Source organism: Rhinoderma darwinii, chromosome 8, assembly GCF_050947455.1.
Source record: "Rhinoderma darwinii isolate aRhiDar2 chromosome 8, aRhiDar2.hap1, whole genome shotgun sequence".
NCBI classification, from domain to species: domain Eukaryota; kingdom Metazoa; phylum Chordata; class Amphibia; order Anura; family Rhinodermatidae; genus Rhinoderma; species Rhinoderma darwinii.
Window position 1 is genome coordinate 38,426,364 of NC_134694.1, and position 17,397 is coordinate 38,443,760.

Sequence of the window (17,397 nt, forward strand, 5' to 3'; positions counted from 1 at the left end):
ACACACCCATATATACACAGACACAGACACAGACACAGACACACACACACACACACACACACACACACACACAAACATATACACACTTACCTTTAGTGGAGCGCAGACTTCTCCTTGCGACGGGTGCCTTCCACTGCATCTTCTGCGCATGCACCGAGATGCGCCGAGATGCGCGTTCACGAGCAAATGAGATCCTCTGCTCAGGGCGCAGAGGATGTCATTACGCATGCGCGGCCACCGCTAAAGGTAAATAGCGGTGGCCGGGAACCTAGGCAACGAGCAGGATACAAAGAGGGACCGACCGCAACTTCAATCAATGATATCATGAAAACGACATCGCTGGACGACGGACAGGTAATTAGAATTCTTCTTATTTTTACATGGGGGAGTTTTATAGCTCCATTTATCAACTTGGGACAACCCCTTTAAGGCTATTAAGGCTATTAAATGCAGCTTCTTCCTCTGGAGTCCACACCTTGGTGTTCATACCTTTCTTAGAGAGGGTAGAGATGGGGGCCATCAGTGAAGAGAAGTGTGGAATAAACTGCAGGTAGAAGTTGTCGAATCCCAAAAAAAGCTGTATGGATCTCAAGCCTTGAGGACGTGGCCATTCCAGGACGGCCTTTACCTTCTAAGGGTCCATCTTGGGGCCTTGATCCGAGATGATGTAGCCCAGGATGGTAGAGAATTCTTCTCAAACACGCACTTCTCCAGCTTGGCATACAGGCGATTCTCCCTTAGTCGCAGCAGAATTTGACGGACATATCTCCAATGAGACATCGGATCTGGGGAAAAAAATCAAAATGTCATCGAGATAGACCACAACACAAACATAGAGGAGATCTTGGAAGATGTCATTGACGAATTCCTGGAAGACCACGGGAGCGTTACAGAGACCGAAGGGCATCACCAGGTATTTTTTGTGCCCGTCTCAAGTGTTAAACGCTGTCTTCCACTCATCACCTTGACGGATTCGAATTCAATTGTAAGCCCCATGCAAGTCTAGTTTGGAGAAGATCTTGGCACCTCGTATGCAGTCAAATAGTTTGGAAATAAGTGGCAACGGATATTTATTTTTGACCGTGACTCAATTGAGACCACGGTAATCAATGCATGGTCGGAGAGATCCGTCTTTTTTCTTGACAAAGAAGAACCCGGCCCGGCCGGGGAGGAGGAGTTTTGTATGAAACCCCTCTCCAGATTCTCCTTGATGTAGGTCGACATGGACTGAGTCTCTGGCAAGGAGAGTGTAATGATGGGGGTAGGGAAACAGACAAGTAAGCCCTAATCTACCCGCCACTCAGTCCCTGCCTACTTGCAACGACCCGACCTAGGCGACGGGGTACAACTGGGCGACGGTCCCTACGCTCAATAAGTGCACGACAGACAAACAGACAAGGGTACACAGAAACTAAGGGAAATGGGGCAGTTGCCCACGGCAACACCGTGAGCAACAAGAGCGGTGAACGAGCCGAGTCAAACCAGGAGTGTACGAGGCACCAGACGCAGAGCAGGAGAGTAGTGAACAAGCCGAGTCAAACCAGGAGTGTACGAGGTACCAAACGCAGAGCAGGAGAGTAGTCAGAAAGCCAGGGTCAATATGAAGCAGGGTCAAATATTTCAGAAGCTGCAGCAGGGCCAGGAAACCAAACGAGAAGAATCACAAGCAAGGAGGAACAGGAAAGGCAGGTATACATAGACAGAGGGCGGGAGCTAGCTCCGTCTGGCCAGGCTGTGATAGGCTCTCCCACTCCTAAGCCTGCCATCCTGAGTGATGGAAGATGGAGTCAGTCTCACAGACATAGAAGCAGGTGCAGACTGATTACCTATGGGCGTAGACCCAGAAGCTGTACCTGGCAGATCCTTTACAGTACCCCCCCTTTTATGAGGGGCCACCGGACCCTTTCTAGGTGGACCTGGTTTATTGGGGAAACGAAGGTGGAACCTCCTGACCAATACCCCAGCGTGAACATCCCGGGCGGGTACCCAAGTCCTCTCCTCAGGCCCGTATCCTCTCCAATGGACCAGGTACTGGAGGGAGCCTTGCACCATCTTGCTGTCCACAATCTTGGCCACCTCGAATTCCACCCCCTCAGGGGTGAGAACGGGGACAGGAGGTTTCCTCGAGGGAGCCAAGGACGGGGAGCAGCGTTTAAGGAGGGAGGCATGAAACACGTCGTGTACTCGAAAAGATGGGGGCAACTCCAGTCGGAAGGAGACAGGATTGAGGACTTCAATGACCTTGTACGGCCCTATAAACCGGGGAGCAAACTTCTTGGACGGGACTTTAAGGCGCAAGTTCTTTGACGATAGCCACACCAGATCCCCGACCATAAACAAGGGGTTAGCAGAACGTCTTCTATCTGCCTGAGTTTTTTGAATGCTCTGGGACGCCTCTAGGTTCTTCTGAACCTGGGCCCAGACTGTGCACAGTTCCCGATGAACGACCTCTACCTCGGGATTGTTGGAACTACCAGGTGAAACGGAGGAAAACCGTGGATTAAACCCAAAATTACAGAAAAAGGGGGAGACCCCTGACGAGTTACTGACCCGGTTATTAAGGGAAAATTCGGCGAGGGGAATGAATGAGACCCAATCATATTGACAGTCAGAGATAAAACACCTTAAATATTGTTCTAGAGACTGATTAGTCCTCTCAGTTTGGCCATGAGTTTCAGGATGGAAGGCAGAGGAGAAGGACAGATCAATTTCCAACTTTTTACAGAAGGCTCTCCAAAACAATGAAACAAATTGTACCCCTCTGTCAGAAACAATATTGACAGGGACCCCATGGAGATGCAGGATGTGTTTGACAAACAAGGTAGCTAACGTCTTAGCATTGGGTAGTTTCTTGAGGGGCACAAAGTGGCACATCTTACTGAGGCGGTCTACTACAATCCACACCACCGACTTGCCTTGAGATGGAGGCAAATCGGTGATAAAATCCATGGAGATATGGGTCCAAGGTCTCTGGGGAATGGGCAAAGAACGTAGTAAGCCCGCTGGTCGGGACCTGGGAGTCTTGGACCTAGCACAAACCTCACAAGCGGCGACGTAGGCCTTAACGTCTTTAGGCAACCCAGGCCACCAATAGTTTCTGGCAATGAGGTGCTTGGTACCCAGGATGCCTGGATGACAAGATAGTGCGGAGTCATGATTTTCCCTAAGTACCCTTAGCCGGAATTGCAGGGGAACAAACAGCTTGTTCTCAGGAAGGTTCCCGGGAGCTGAACCTTGATCAGCCGCAATTTCAGAGACTAAATCAGAATCAATAGAGGAAATGATTATACCTGGAGGCAAAATACAAGAAGGATCTTACTCCGAAGGAGGGCAGGCCATGAAGCTACGCGACAGTGCATCAGCCTTAATATTTTTAGACCCAGCCCTATAGGTAACCAAAAAGTTGAATCTGGTAAAAAATAACGCCTATCGAGCTTGTCTCGGGTTTAGCCTCCGGGCAGATTCTAGGAAAACCAGATTCTTGTGGTCGGTAAGGACCGTTACCTGGTGCCTAGCCCCCTCCAGGAAGTGGCGCCACTCTTCAAATGCCAATTTAATGGCTAAGAGTATGCGGTTGCCAATATCATAGTTACTCTCAGTGGGCGAAAACTTCCTGGAGAAGTAGGCACAGGGACGGAGATGGGTGAGGGACCTGGTACCCTAGGACAAGACAGCCCCCACTCCCACCTCGGATGTGTCAACCTCCACGATAAATGGCTCCATTTGGTTGGGCTGAACCAGCACCGGGGCCGAGATAAAGCACTTCTTAAGGACCTCAAAAGCCTGGACAGCCTCAGGAGGCCAGTGGAGGAGATCAGCACCTTTGCGAGTGAGGTCCGTAAGAGGCTTAGCGATGACCGAGAAGTTAGCAATAAATCTCCTGTAATAATTAGCGAACCCCAAGAAGTACTGTAACGCCTTCAGGGAGGCAGGTTGGACCCATTCCGCCACAGCCTGGACCTTGGCGGGGTCCATGCGGAATTCATGAGGAGTGAGGATTTGACCCAAAAATGGTATCTCCTGCACCCCAAACACACATTTTTCGGTCTTCGCAAACAGTTTGTTTTCCCGAAGGACCTGGAGCACCTTCCTGACATGCTCAATGTGGGAGGACCAGTCCTTGGAAAACACAAGTATGTCATCAAGGTACACTACAAGAAATACCCCCAGGTAATCTCTTAAAATCTCATTTATGAAATTCTGGAAGACCGCGGGAGCATTACACAACCCAAAGGGCATGACGAGGTATTCTAAATGACCTTCGGGCGTGTTAAACGCAGTCTTCCACTCATCCCCCTCTTTGATGCGGATAAGGTTATACGCCCCCCGTAGATCAAACTTAGAGAACCATTGGGCCCCCTGAACCTGATTAAAGAGATCAGGAATCAAAGGAAGGGGATACTGGTTCCTTACAGTGACCTTATTCAAGTTACGGTAGTCAATGCATGGCCTAAGACCACCATCCGTCTTCCCTACGAAGAAGAAGCCAGCACCTACCGGAGAAGTAGAGGGGCGAATGCAACCCTTGGCCAGGCATTCCTGGATATACTCTCTCATGGCTTCACTATCGGGACAAGAGAGATTAAATATCCTACCCTTAGGGAGCTTAGCTCCTGGTACCAAATCGATAGCGCAATCGTATTCTCTATGAGGAGCTAACACTTTGGAGGCCTCCCTAGAGAAAACATCAGCGAAGTCCTGAACAAACTCAGGTAGCGTGTTCACCTCCTCAGGGGGAGAAATAGAATTAACAGAAAAACATGACGTCAAGCATTCATTACCCCATTTGGTAAGCTCCCCAGTATTCCAGTCAAACGTGGGATTATTCAACTGCAACCAGGGAAGGCCTAAAACCAAATCGGACGATAATCCCTGCATCAACAGTACAGAGCACTGCTCCAAATGCATGGAACCAACAAGGAGTTCAAAAACAGGGGTATGCTGAGTAAAATAACCATTAGCAAGAGGAGTGGAGTCGATACCCACTACCGGGACAGGTTTAGGCAAATCAATCAAAGGCATAGCTAGAGACATAGCAAATTCCACAGACATGATATTAGCAGAAGACCCTGAATCCACGAAGGCACTGCCGGTAGCAGACCTACCACCAAAAGAGACCTGAAAGGGAAGCAAGATTTTATTACGTTTCATATTTACGGGAAATACCTGTGCGCCCAAGTGACCTCCCCGATGATCACTTAGGCGCGGAAGTTTTCCGGCTGCTTATTCTTACGCCTAGGACAGGTGTTCACTTGATGCTTGTCATCCCCACAATAGAAGCAGAGACCATTCTTCCTGCGGAACTCTCTACGTTGTCGGGGGGACACGGAGGCCCCGAGTTGCATAGGTACCTCCGAGTCTTCCGTGGAAGAGCGAAGCAACGGAACCTCGGGAGGCATCATGGGGGAGTCAGAGGGGAAAACACAAAAACTTTCAAGTTGTCGTTCCCTGAGACGTCGGTCAAGTCGTACCGCTAAAGCCATAACCTGGTCTAGGGAGTCAGAAGAGGAATAGCTAACTAGCAGGTCTTTCAGGGCGTTCGACAGACCCAACCTAAACTGGCACCTTAAGGCAGAGTCATTCCACCGAGAAGCTACGCACCACTTCCTAAAGTCAGAACAATACTCCTCAACAGGTCTCTTACCCTGACGTAAGGTCACCAGCTGACTCTCGGCAAAGGCAGTCTTGTCAGTCTCGTTATAAATGAGTCCGAGAGCAGAAAAGAAAAGATCAACGGAGGAAAGTTCAGGGGCGTCAGGAGCCAAGGAGAAGGCCCATTCTTGGGGCCCTTCCTGGAGCCGGGACATAATTATACCCACCCGCTGGCTCTCAGAACCTGAGGAGTGGGGCTTTAAGCGAAAATAGAGCCTACAAGTCTCCCGAAAGGAGAGAAAAGTCTTCCGGTCCCCTGAGAACCGGTCAGGCAACTTGAGGTGGGGTTCAAGAGGTGAGGTGAGGGGCACTACCATGGTAGCATCAGGCTGGTTGACCCTCTGAGCCAGGGCCTGGACCTGTAGCGAGAGACCCTGCATTTGCTGAGCCAGGGTCTCAAGGGGGTCCATAGTAGTGAGAGGGACCAGGGTAGACTAGGTAAATGGGCTTGTTATTATGTAATGGTGGGGGTAGGGAAACAGACAAGTGAGCCCCAATCTACCCGCCACTCAGTCCCTGCCTACTTGCAACGACCCGCCCTAGGCGACGGGGTACAACTGGGCGACGGTCCCTACGCTCAATAAGTGCACGATAGACAAACAGACAAGGGTTCACCGTGAGCAACAAGAGCGGTGAACGAGCCGAGTCAAACCAGGAGTGTACGAGGCACCAAACGCAGAGCAGGAGAGTAGTCAAAAAGCCAGGGTCAATATGAAGAAGGGTCAAATAGTTCAGAAGCTGCAGCAGGGCCAGGAAACCAAACGAGAAGAATCACAAGCAAAGAGGAACAGGAAAGGCAGGTATACATAGACAGAGGGCGGGAGCTAGCTCCGTCTGGCCAGGCTGTGATAGGCTCTCCCACTCCTAAGCCTGCCATCCTGAGTGGTGGAAGATGGAGTCAGTCTCACAGACATAGAAGCAGGTGCAGACTGATTACCTATGGGCGTAGACCCAGAAGCTGTACCTGGCAGATCCTTTACAGAGAGAGGGTATACCCGGCCATGGGGGGGGGGGGACACATCTGGAACCAGTTCAATGGGGCAGTCATAAGGCCAGTGTGGAGGAAGCGTCTCAGCCTCCTTTTTACTGATGACATCTGCAAATTGAGGGAAGTGGGAGGGCAATCCTGCCAATGACCGGGGCAGAGGAGGCTGGGCAGGATGAAACTGTAACAAACAGTGGCTGCAACATTTAGAGCCCCATTGGAGAACTTCCTCGAAATTCCAGTCCAGAACTGGGGCATGTAGTCGAAGCCAAGGCAGGCAGGATTGACACCTTTAGGCAAGACAAGAAAGGAAATTAGTTCTGAAATTGGAGTCTCAGTGGCTTGGTCTCAGACACGATCGGGTCGGGCAGAGGTAGCCCATTCAATGATGCCACAGCCAAAGATGTCTCCAGAGGGATTGTGGGCAACTGGAGGAGGTCCATTAGATTTTTTCGATGAAGTTTGCTGTGGATCCCACAGTCCAGGTATGCCGAGACCCGGTGTGTTTTCTCCACAGATACAATGGTCATGGGAATGGACAGTTTGGAGGAGAACTTCTTATCTAGAGCAATTCCCCCTAGTGTTGTCTCCCCAACCAATCCTAGGTATTGGAGCCTCTTTTGTTTCTGAGGGTATGAACGCACAATATGGCCTCTGAGGCCACAATACAAAAAAAGACCAGAAGTGCATCTGCGGAGATTCTCCTGGACAGACAGTTTAAGCAGGTCCACCTGCATAAGCTCCCCTGGTGTGGATCTTCCTTCCCGACGAACCTCTTGGGATTGCTCCCGGATCCTCATGTCAATACGAGTGGCCAAACTTATGAGGTCATCCAGGGTAGGTGGCAGATCGCGAGCAGCAAGTTCGTCCTTAATTTTTGGAGACAATCCCTGCCAGAATGTAGACACCAAGGCCTCGTCGTTCCAGGACAGCTCTGCCGCCAGGGTGCAGAACTGAATCGCGTACTCGCTGACAGAGGTGTGTCCTCCTGGTGAAGGGTCAGGAGAGACACAGCTGCTGAGGAGACTCGGCCACGTTCCTCGAACACTGTGCGAAAAGTCTGTAGGAAACCCTGGAAGTCGCAGGTCTCTGGTCCCTGACGTTCCCAGATAGGGTTTGCCCATGCTAGGGCCCTGCCAGTAAGGAGTGATGTGATAAATGCGATCCTTGCGCTCTCAGTAAAAAATGTTCTGGTGTGGAGACTGAAGTGGATCTGGCACTGGTTCAGAAATCCCCTGTAGGTACCCGCATCTCCGTCATAGCGAGGAGGTAGTGTCAGTGAGAATCGTCGATCAACACGGGTACTGCCAGGAGGTGTAGCAGGAGGAACAACAGGAACGGATGCTGAGACGGCTGCAGCTCGAGCATCCAGCAGATGTGTGATGACATTCACCGCCTGGAGGAGTTGGTCCTGTCGTAACTAGCAGACTAGTGTACCTGCCCGCATGGTTTGTGATGTTGTCATGGTCTTGGATTGACTAGCGAGGTCCATGGCCTGAGCATACTGTCACGGCAGGTGTGTGGACCCACTGGCCGTACCGCCGCAGCGGGATAGCAGCTGGTCAACAGGATACCAAGTCAATGTATATAGTTCGAATAAGGGTACCTGTGGAAATTCAGACAGTAGCGATTATTAGGCTCGGATGGAACCTTGGCAGTAGGCAGACACCAGGCGCGGTGTAACACAGCAGGCATAGTATACAGCACAACACGACTCCAACTCCCTATCGCACAAGGACAAGGTAGCATGGGATACAGGATACAGGTAGCAGGTACGGGAACACTGGTACCTGGAAAACACTAAGGGACCATTTGCAAAGACTAACACGGGTAAACACAACAACGCTCAGCCAATGAAAGAAGGGGCAGGGCCCTTCTTATTGTCCAGGGTGATGATGGGCTAATTTGACATACTTTTCAGCTGCGCGCGCTGGCCCTTTAAGGCCTGGCATGAGCGTGCGTGCGCACCCTACGGGACACAGCAGAGTGAAGTGGAAGTGAGCGCTGGCGTCTTCTGAGGAGGAGATGCAGGCCAGCGCTCACAGATCTATGGCTGCGGCCGTCGGGAGGTGAGTAATCCCGGTGGTCCGTGGCCATGGGCGCTACAGTCGGTACATATATACATCACCAGAACCAAGATCAGTACATAAATACAGCCCCAGAACCAAGCTCAGTACATAAATACAGCACCAGAAGATATAATACTTATAATAGTACCATACACTGTGTCCCAGACACACACACACACACACACACACACACACACACACACACACACACACACACACACACAGGGCCGCCATCAGGGGGGTATTAGGGGTACTACTGTAGGGGGCCCGGCCAAACTTAATTGAAAGGGGGGCCCGGCAACTGCCGCGACTTGCCTTTGGTAGAAAAAAAACAGGCCCCTGCAATGGGGCTTGTTTTTTTCACCAAAAGAATGTCGTGAGCTGCGGGCCCCCCTTTCAATTAGGTTTGGCCGGGCCTCTCACATCAGTACCCATAATACCCCCCCTGATGGCGGCCCTGGGTTACATGGGGGTCGTCATGGGGGCCGTCAAACACTGCCACCCGTGCGACCGATCGCGCGCACCCGCAATGGGGCCTGTTCTTTTCACCAAAGCAATGTCGTGAGTTGCGGGCCCCCCTCTCGTCAAACACCGCCGTGAGCTGCGGGCCCCCCTCTCATCTAACACCACCGCGAAACACCGCGCGAACGACCGCAAGCGCGCACTGGCGCGCTCGTTACCGCAAACGCGCGCTCACGCGCGAACGACCGGACACGCCGGAAAGCAACCCGCTCGTGCCCGCCGCCTAGATTGATGCGGTGCGCACGCACCAAATGTACAGCGACCAATCAACTGGGAAGAGCAGCCAGGACAGCGGCGCACAGTCTAATTACCTGCTGGCACGCCTCCGACTCCGCCTCCTCGTCCTCCTCCTCCGCCTCCTCGTCCTCCGCCTCCTCGTCCTCTTCCTCCTCGTCCAGCGCCTCCTCGTCCGACTCCGCCTCCTCGTCCGACTCCGCCTCCTCGTCCTTCTTCTCCAGAGCGTAGCTGCGTAAGGAGAGGGGGAGGAGTCCAGTTCTTGCGCGGCGGCAGGAGTTCTTCGATCCCCGCCATTGCCTGGAGGTGAAGGACGACATCTGGACCGAAGACATCGCCTGACGAGGACTGGAGTGGGAGCAGCTCTTCTGACACAGTGAGTAAAATGTCTCAAACTGCTGTTTATGTATGGCCCTGTTCACACAGAGTATTTTGCAGGCCGAAAAAAACTGCCTCAAAATTCCTTAAAGAATTTTGAGGCAGATTTTGACCTGCCCACACTATCTTGCCGCGTTTTTTGCTGCATTTTTTGCCTGTGGCGATTGAGGACAGCAGACAAAAAACGCAGCGAAAAATGTATTTTCTGCCTCCCATTGATTTCGGAGGTCAGAAGCGGAACCGTGGCAAGAAAGGACGTGCTGTTTTTTCTTTTTTCCGCGACTGGCTCCCATTGATTTCAGATTAAATCAATGGGAGGCGGTTTTGGAAGTTGTTTGGTGCTGATTCTGACGCAGTGTCCGGGTCAATATCAAGGCCCAAAAACTGGGCCTTATTGTTAGGGCTTATTCAGACGAACGTGTAATATGTCTGTGCAACGCGCGTGATTTTCACGCGCCTCGCACGGACCTATGTTACTCTATGGGGTCGTGCAGACTGTCAGTGATTTTCACGCAGCGTGTGTCCGCTGCGTAAAACTCACGACATGTCCGATATTTGTGCATTGTTCTCGCATCACGCACCCATTGAAGTCAATGGGTGCGTGAAAATCACGGCCAGCGCTTCCGCAGCAGTATAAACTATGAATGAAAACAGAAAAGCACCACGAGCTACAAACATACAAACAGAGTGTCATAATGATGGCGGCTGCGCGAAAATCACCCAGCCGCGCATCATACGCTGCTGCCACACGGAGCTGTTATGGACCTTTTGCATGCGCAAAACGCCACGTTTTTGCGCACGCAAAAAGCACACGCTTGTGTAAATCCGGCCTTAGGGTAGGAACACACTAGGCATGAACACTGCGGATTTTATGCAACAAATTTTATTGTGGAAAATCCGCAGCGTATCACAGTCGCAGCAGAGTGGATGAGATTTGAACAAATCTCATCCACACGCTGCAAAAATAATGGACCTGCAGTGTGGCTTTTTAAGCCGCATCATGTCAATGTATTCTGTGGGATCGCTGCTCCTCTGTTGCGGAAATGCTGCGGTTCTGCCGCAAAAATCACATATGAGAAAAAAAAAAGGTACTTTTTTACATTTATAAAAAAGTTTAGACTTGCCCCGTCCGTAGTCCTGGTGACGCAATCCTCTATTCTTAGCGCAGCTCGGCCTCCTGTCATGACGTTTCATACCATGTGACTGCTGCAGCGGTCACATGGTCTACAGCGTCATCCCAGGAGGCGGGGCTACGTTCAGAAGAGAGAGATGCGTCACCAGGACTACGGCCGGGGGAAGTCTAAACTTTTTATTCCCTGCAGGATTCCCGCAGCGGACATACCTCACGAAACCTGCGCCACTATTTGGTGCGGTTTTGCTGGCAGAATTCCCTGCAGCTACCGGGGCGGATAAGCTGTGTAGGTTTACTCAGCATATCCGCCTAGTGTGTCCCTTATGATGTCGCTCCTGGAGCTGCTGCCGGTTTCACAAAAAAAAATTATTCCAAATTCTACTGGACCAATTTCCTATTTAGAGATCGGCAACAGCTCAAGGAGCGACATCATAAGGGACACACTAGGCGGATATGCTGAGTAAAACTACACAGCTTATCCGCCCCGGTAGCCGCAGGGAATTCCGACAGCAAAACCGCACCAAATAGTGGCGCAGGTTTCGTGACGCATGTCCGCTGCGGGAATCCTGCAGGGAAAAAAAGTTTAGACTTGCCCCGGCCGTAGTTTAGGTGACGCGTCTCTCTCTTCTGAACGTAGCCCCGCCTCCTGGTATGACGCTGTAGACCACGTGACCGCTGCAGCAGTCACATGGGATGAAACGTCATGACAGGAGGCCGAGCTGCGCTAAGAATAGAGGATCGCGTCACCAGGACTACGGCCGGGGTAAGTCGAAACTTTTTTATAAATTTAAAAAAGTGCCTTTTTTTTTTTCTCATGTGTGATTTTTGCGGCAGAACCGCAGCATTTCCGCAACAGAGGAGCAGCGATTCCACAGAATACATTGACATGCTGCGGCTTAAAAAGCCACACTGCAGGTCCATTATTTTTGCAGCGTGCGGATGAGATTTGTTCAAATCTCATCCACTCAGCTGCGACTGTAATACGCTGCGGATTTTCCACAATAAAATGTGTTGCATAAAATACGTAGTGTTCATGCCTAGTGTGTTCCTACCCTAAGGCCGGATTTACACGAGCGTGTGCTTTTTGCGTGCGCAAAAACGTGGCGTTTTGCGCATGCAAAAGTTCCATAACAGCTCCGTGTGTCAGCAGCGTATGATACGTGGCTGCGTGATTTTTGCGCAGCCGCCATCATTATGACACTCTGTTTGTATGTTTGTAGCACGTGGTGCTTTTCTGTTTTCATTCATAGTTTATACGGCTGCGGAAGCGCTGGGCGTGATTTTCATGCACCCATTGACTTCAATGGGTGCGTGATGCGCGAACAGTGCACAGATATCGGACATGTCGTGAGTTTTACGCAGCGGACACACGGACACACGCTGCGTGAAAATCACTGACAGTCTGAACGGCCCCATAGAGTAACATAGGTCCGTGCGAGGCGCGTGAAAATCATGCGCGTTGCACGGACGTATTACACGTTCGTCTGAATAAGCCCTAACAATAAGGCCCAGTTCACAGAGTTTTTGGGCCTTGATATTGACTCTGACACTGCGTCAGAATCAGCACCAAAGAACTTCCAAAACCGCCTCCCATTGATTTAATCTGAAATCAATGGGAGCCAGTCGCGGAAAAAAGAAAAAGCAGCACGTCCTTTCTTGCCGCGGTTCCGCCTCTGACCTCCCATCGAAATCAAGGGGAGGCAGAAAATGCGTTTTTCCCTGCGTTTTTTGTCTGCTGTCCTCAATCGCCGCGGGCAAAAAAAGCGGCAAGATAGTGTGGTCAGGTCAAAATCTGCCTCAAAATTCGGTGCGCGGTTCCAGGCGGTCGCGGGTGAGCATGCGCGGGAGTTTGCGGGTGCGCGCGATCGGTCGCACGGGTGGCAGTGTTTGACGGCCCCCATGACGACCCCCATGTAACCCAGGGCCGCCATCAGGGGGGGTATTATGGGTACTGATGTGAGAGGCCCGGCCAAACCTAATTGAAAGGGGGGCCCGCAGCTCACGACATTCTTTTGGTGAAAAAAACAAGCCCCATTGCAGGGGCCTGTTTTTTTTTCTACCAAAGGCAAGTCGCTGCAGTTGCCGGGCCCCCCTTTCAATTAGGTTTGGCCGGGCCTCTCACATCAGTACCCATAATACCCCCCTGATGGCGGCCCTGGGTACCATGATATAGTGCTGGACGGAGTACCGTTAACAGGCGGTGCCACGGTAGGGGGGCCCAGAAAATTTAGCTGTAGGGGGCCCTGAAATTCCTGATGGCGGCTCTGTTTGTACCTGCATGCTATAGACACAGTTACAATTACTGCAAGGTAAGAAACTCTGTACTAGAATACAGGATCCCGTCGTGGAACAGCTCAGTTCGTCATGGGAACGGGGCCTAGGTGAGTTCAATTTTTGTTTTTGTTTGGGGGCACTGTCTACAAGGTGGAGGTGGGGGACTGCATTGCACTGTCTACAAGGGGGAGGTGTGGGGGGCTGGATGGCACGATCTACAAGGAGAAGGTGGGGGATTATGGCACTGTCTGCAGGGAGGCTGTATGGCAAAATCTACAGGGGGGCACTATACTATGTGGGGGCGACTAAGCGGACATTATACTGTGTAGGGGTACTACAGGTGGCATAATACTGTGGGCACAATTAGAGGACAAAATACTGTGTCCTTGAAGGGGATGTAATATATTATATTATTAATTATTATTATTATACTGTATGGGGGCACTAAAGGGGCATTATAATTTTTTATGCCCATTTTTTTTTAATGATGGGGGTGAGGCACTGAAAGATCATTTCGCACGAGGCACCATCTATCCTAAAGCCGGCCCTGCCCCTATCCACAGGATAGGGGATACATGTGTAATTGCTGGGGTCCGACCACTGGGGACCCCAGCAATGAGCACTGGGGCCCGACAGTCCCCCAAAGTGGCCAGCGCTCCATTGATTTCTATGGGACCGCTGTCTCCGGCAGCTCCATAAAAATGAATGGAGCAATGGTCGAGCAAGTGCACCAGCGCTTCATTCTCATAGACCATTTCGGGGAATTTCAGTCATCCTGTAATGATGGGGGTAGGGAAACAGACAAGTGAGCCCTAATCTACCCGCCACTCAGTCCCTGCCTACTTGCAACGACCCGCCCTAGGCGACGGGGTACAACTGGGCGACGGTCCCTACACTCAATAAGTGAACGACAGACAAACAGACAAGGGAACACAGAACCTAAGGGAAACGGGGCAGTTGCCTACGGCAACACCGTGAGCAACAAGAGTAGTAAACGAGCCGAGTCAAACCAGGAGAGTACGAGGTGCCAAACGCAGAGCAGGAGAGTAGTGAACAAGCTGAGTAAAACCAGGAGAGCACGAGGTACCAAACGCAGAGCAGGAGAGTAGTCAACAAGCCAGGGTCAATACGAAGCAGGGACAAATAGATCAGAAGCTGCAGCAGGGCCAGGAAACCAACAGAGATGATTCACAAGCAAGGAGGAACAGGAAAGGCAGGTATAAATAGACAGAGGGAGGGAGCTAGCTCCATCTGGCCAGGCTGCGATAGGCTCTCCCACTCCTAAGCCTGCCATCCTGAGTGGAGGAAGATGAAGTCAGTCTCACAGACCTAGAAGCAGGTGCAGACTGATTACCTATGGGCGTTGATAAAGAAGCTGTGCCTGGCAGATCCTTTACACATCCGTTCTTAACACTGGGGGTCTCAGTGGTCAGACCCCCAGCGATCACACATTTATCCCCTATCTGTGGATAGGGGATACATGTGGTCGTAGAAAACCCTTTTAACCCCTTAATTCGACTGCGCTGTTGATTCAGTCAAAACAACAGAACCCTGTCACAAAAGTGACCAACGGAAACCATTAGCGTTTCCGTCACCATTGAGATCAATGGTAAGGGAAACGGAAGCTAAGGTTTCCGTTTGCCTTTCCGTTGAGGGGTTAACCTGACGGAAACCTCAGACAGAACACCTCAACGGAAGGGCAACGCTGATGTGAACAGGCCCTAAAGGGGTTTTTCCAGTCCCTAAAAGCTGATTGGTCGAGGTCCGACTCCCGGACCCCCGCTGATCAGCTGTTTTGAAGGGGTTGTTTTCCCTTAATTTCTTCTTGCTCACTGTGAATGGTCGACACGGATGTAGCGGTGATTCACAGTATTGCAGACTTCTCCCATTGAAGTGAATGGGTGAAGAAGGCTGCAATACCAGTAAATCGCAGCTACATCCATGTCGATTCACAGTGAGCAAGTAGAAATGAAGGGGCCGCAGCGCTGGTACGAGCGCTGCACCCCCTTTAAAACAGATGATCGGACCCCAACCCATCAGCTATTGATGGCCTATCCTGAGGATAGGCCATACATTTTTAGGGACTGGAAAACCCCTTTAAATCCATATGATGCGTCCACTTTTTTTTATTTAAAAAGAGTGTGCCTGGAGACACTAGAGTTTATAAAATCATAAAATAATGTCATTTATTTTAATATTTTAGAAACGCTAGTGTTCCCAGGCACTGAATTGTTTAAACACTCTACTCACTGTCCCGTGGGTTCTTTTTCTCTGCAGTGCTCCGCTCCGGAGTGTCTCCTATGCCCTGCTCCCCCGCTCCAGGTAGACAGAAGAGGCTGGACGCAGCCTGCAGGGCTTAAGGGGAAGCCTCCATGACCTCACTGGTAGGGAAAGGGTTAATAGGTAAGGGAGAGTTGGAGGGAGAGTTAGGAGGAGGTGGAGGAGGGACAAGGAGGAGTCAGGGGGCCGTTGCTGAGCTTCCCGCTGTTTGCGGCATTGAGCCGGAAGCAGCGGGAGGAGTAACACAGGGAGAGACAAGCTCCCACCCTCCCGCCCTTTGTTTGTTACCCCTGTGGGGCTTTATGTACGTCCGTTTATGAGTGTTGTCTTTGTTTTGTGTGCTTATTTAACATGTTTTTCCTTTTTTCCCGGAGTAGGTTCTGTTGTCATGGCAGCTGGCGGGGGGAGTCCTTGAGGCCAGTCAGTACAAAATGGTGGGGGGGTCGCATCGGGGGTATGCGTCCCCCAAAAAAGGTACATGGTTGAAGACTTCATCGGGTGTTATCCCTTTGAAGTGGTCTTCTGGTAGAAGGTATATCACTTGAAGGCTTCATCGGGTGTTATCCCTTTGAAGTGGACTTCTAGTGGTCGGTATATCACTTGAGGGCTTCATCGGGTGTTATCCCCTTGAAGTGGACTTCTAGTGGTCGGTATATCACTTGAGGGCTTCATCGGGTGTTATCCCCTTGAAGTGGACTTCTAGTGGTTGGAGCCATCTGCAGAGGTGAACGGTGCTTCCGAGCTGGTTTACGGCTGGAGGTAATTGGTGGTTTGCAGATGGCTAATTCGGTGTGTTCTTAAAAAGGAACATCTGAAGGGGCTTCAAGGACTTCCTCTGCTCGGGTTAATGTTAACGTTAAATTGTTATGTACGATTCTGACCCATGTTGGGTCAAGTGAATTATTAGGAGGAATTCTCTGGTGGATTCCTAAATAGTTATCCGAATGTTTCGGATTTAAATTGTTTTGATAAAACTGTGAAATTAATAAACGGCTGCTGTGGCCATTTCACATCCAACCTCGGTGTCACGTGTCTTTCCTAAAGGTGGGGGTGGAGGGATAAGATGGGTAAGGGAAGGTTCATTAACACACGACTCTACTTAGGAAGGTCATGCTGCTGCTGTGATGAGCTGAGCGTCACAGTGACGTAGTCACGCTGAGTCCAGGCAGCTCAAGGGACAGGGATAACATCGATGCGGTGGCGCGTGGCTGGTGACAGGGTGGGTCCGGGGCATGTCGGTACATTTTTCAGACCGCCCGGGACAGTGGTGAGGAACCTGGACTGTCCCGCCGGATCCGGGCGGTTGGGAGCTATGCTGAAAGTGTATGCCAAGTGGGACACTACTGAGATCTACCTGCTTCCTTATTAACCGCGGTCTTTGCTTAAAGAGGCTCTGTCACCAGATTTTCAAACCCCTATCTCGGATTGCAGCAGATCGGCGCTGCAATGTAGATTACAGTAACGTGTTTTTTTTTCAAAAACAAGCATTTTTGGCCAAGTTATGAGCATTTTTATATTTATGCAAATGAGCCTTTCTTAAGTACAACTGGGCGTGTTTAAAGTTAAGTCCAAGTGGGCGTGTATTGTGTGTGTACATCTGGGCGTGTTTACTTGTTTTACTAGCTGGGCGTTGTGAATAGAAGTGTATGATGCTGACGAATCAGCATCATCCACTTCTCTTCGTTAACACCCAGCTTCTGGCAGTGCACAGACACACAGCGTGTTCTCGAGAGATCACGCTGTGACGTCACTTCCTGCCCCAGGTCCTGCATCGTGTCGCACGAGTGAGGACACATCGGCACCAGGCGACAGAGGCTACATCGACTTACCTGCAAACGCCGATGCTGCTGCAGAATCAACTGTAGCCTCTG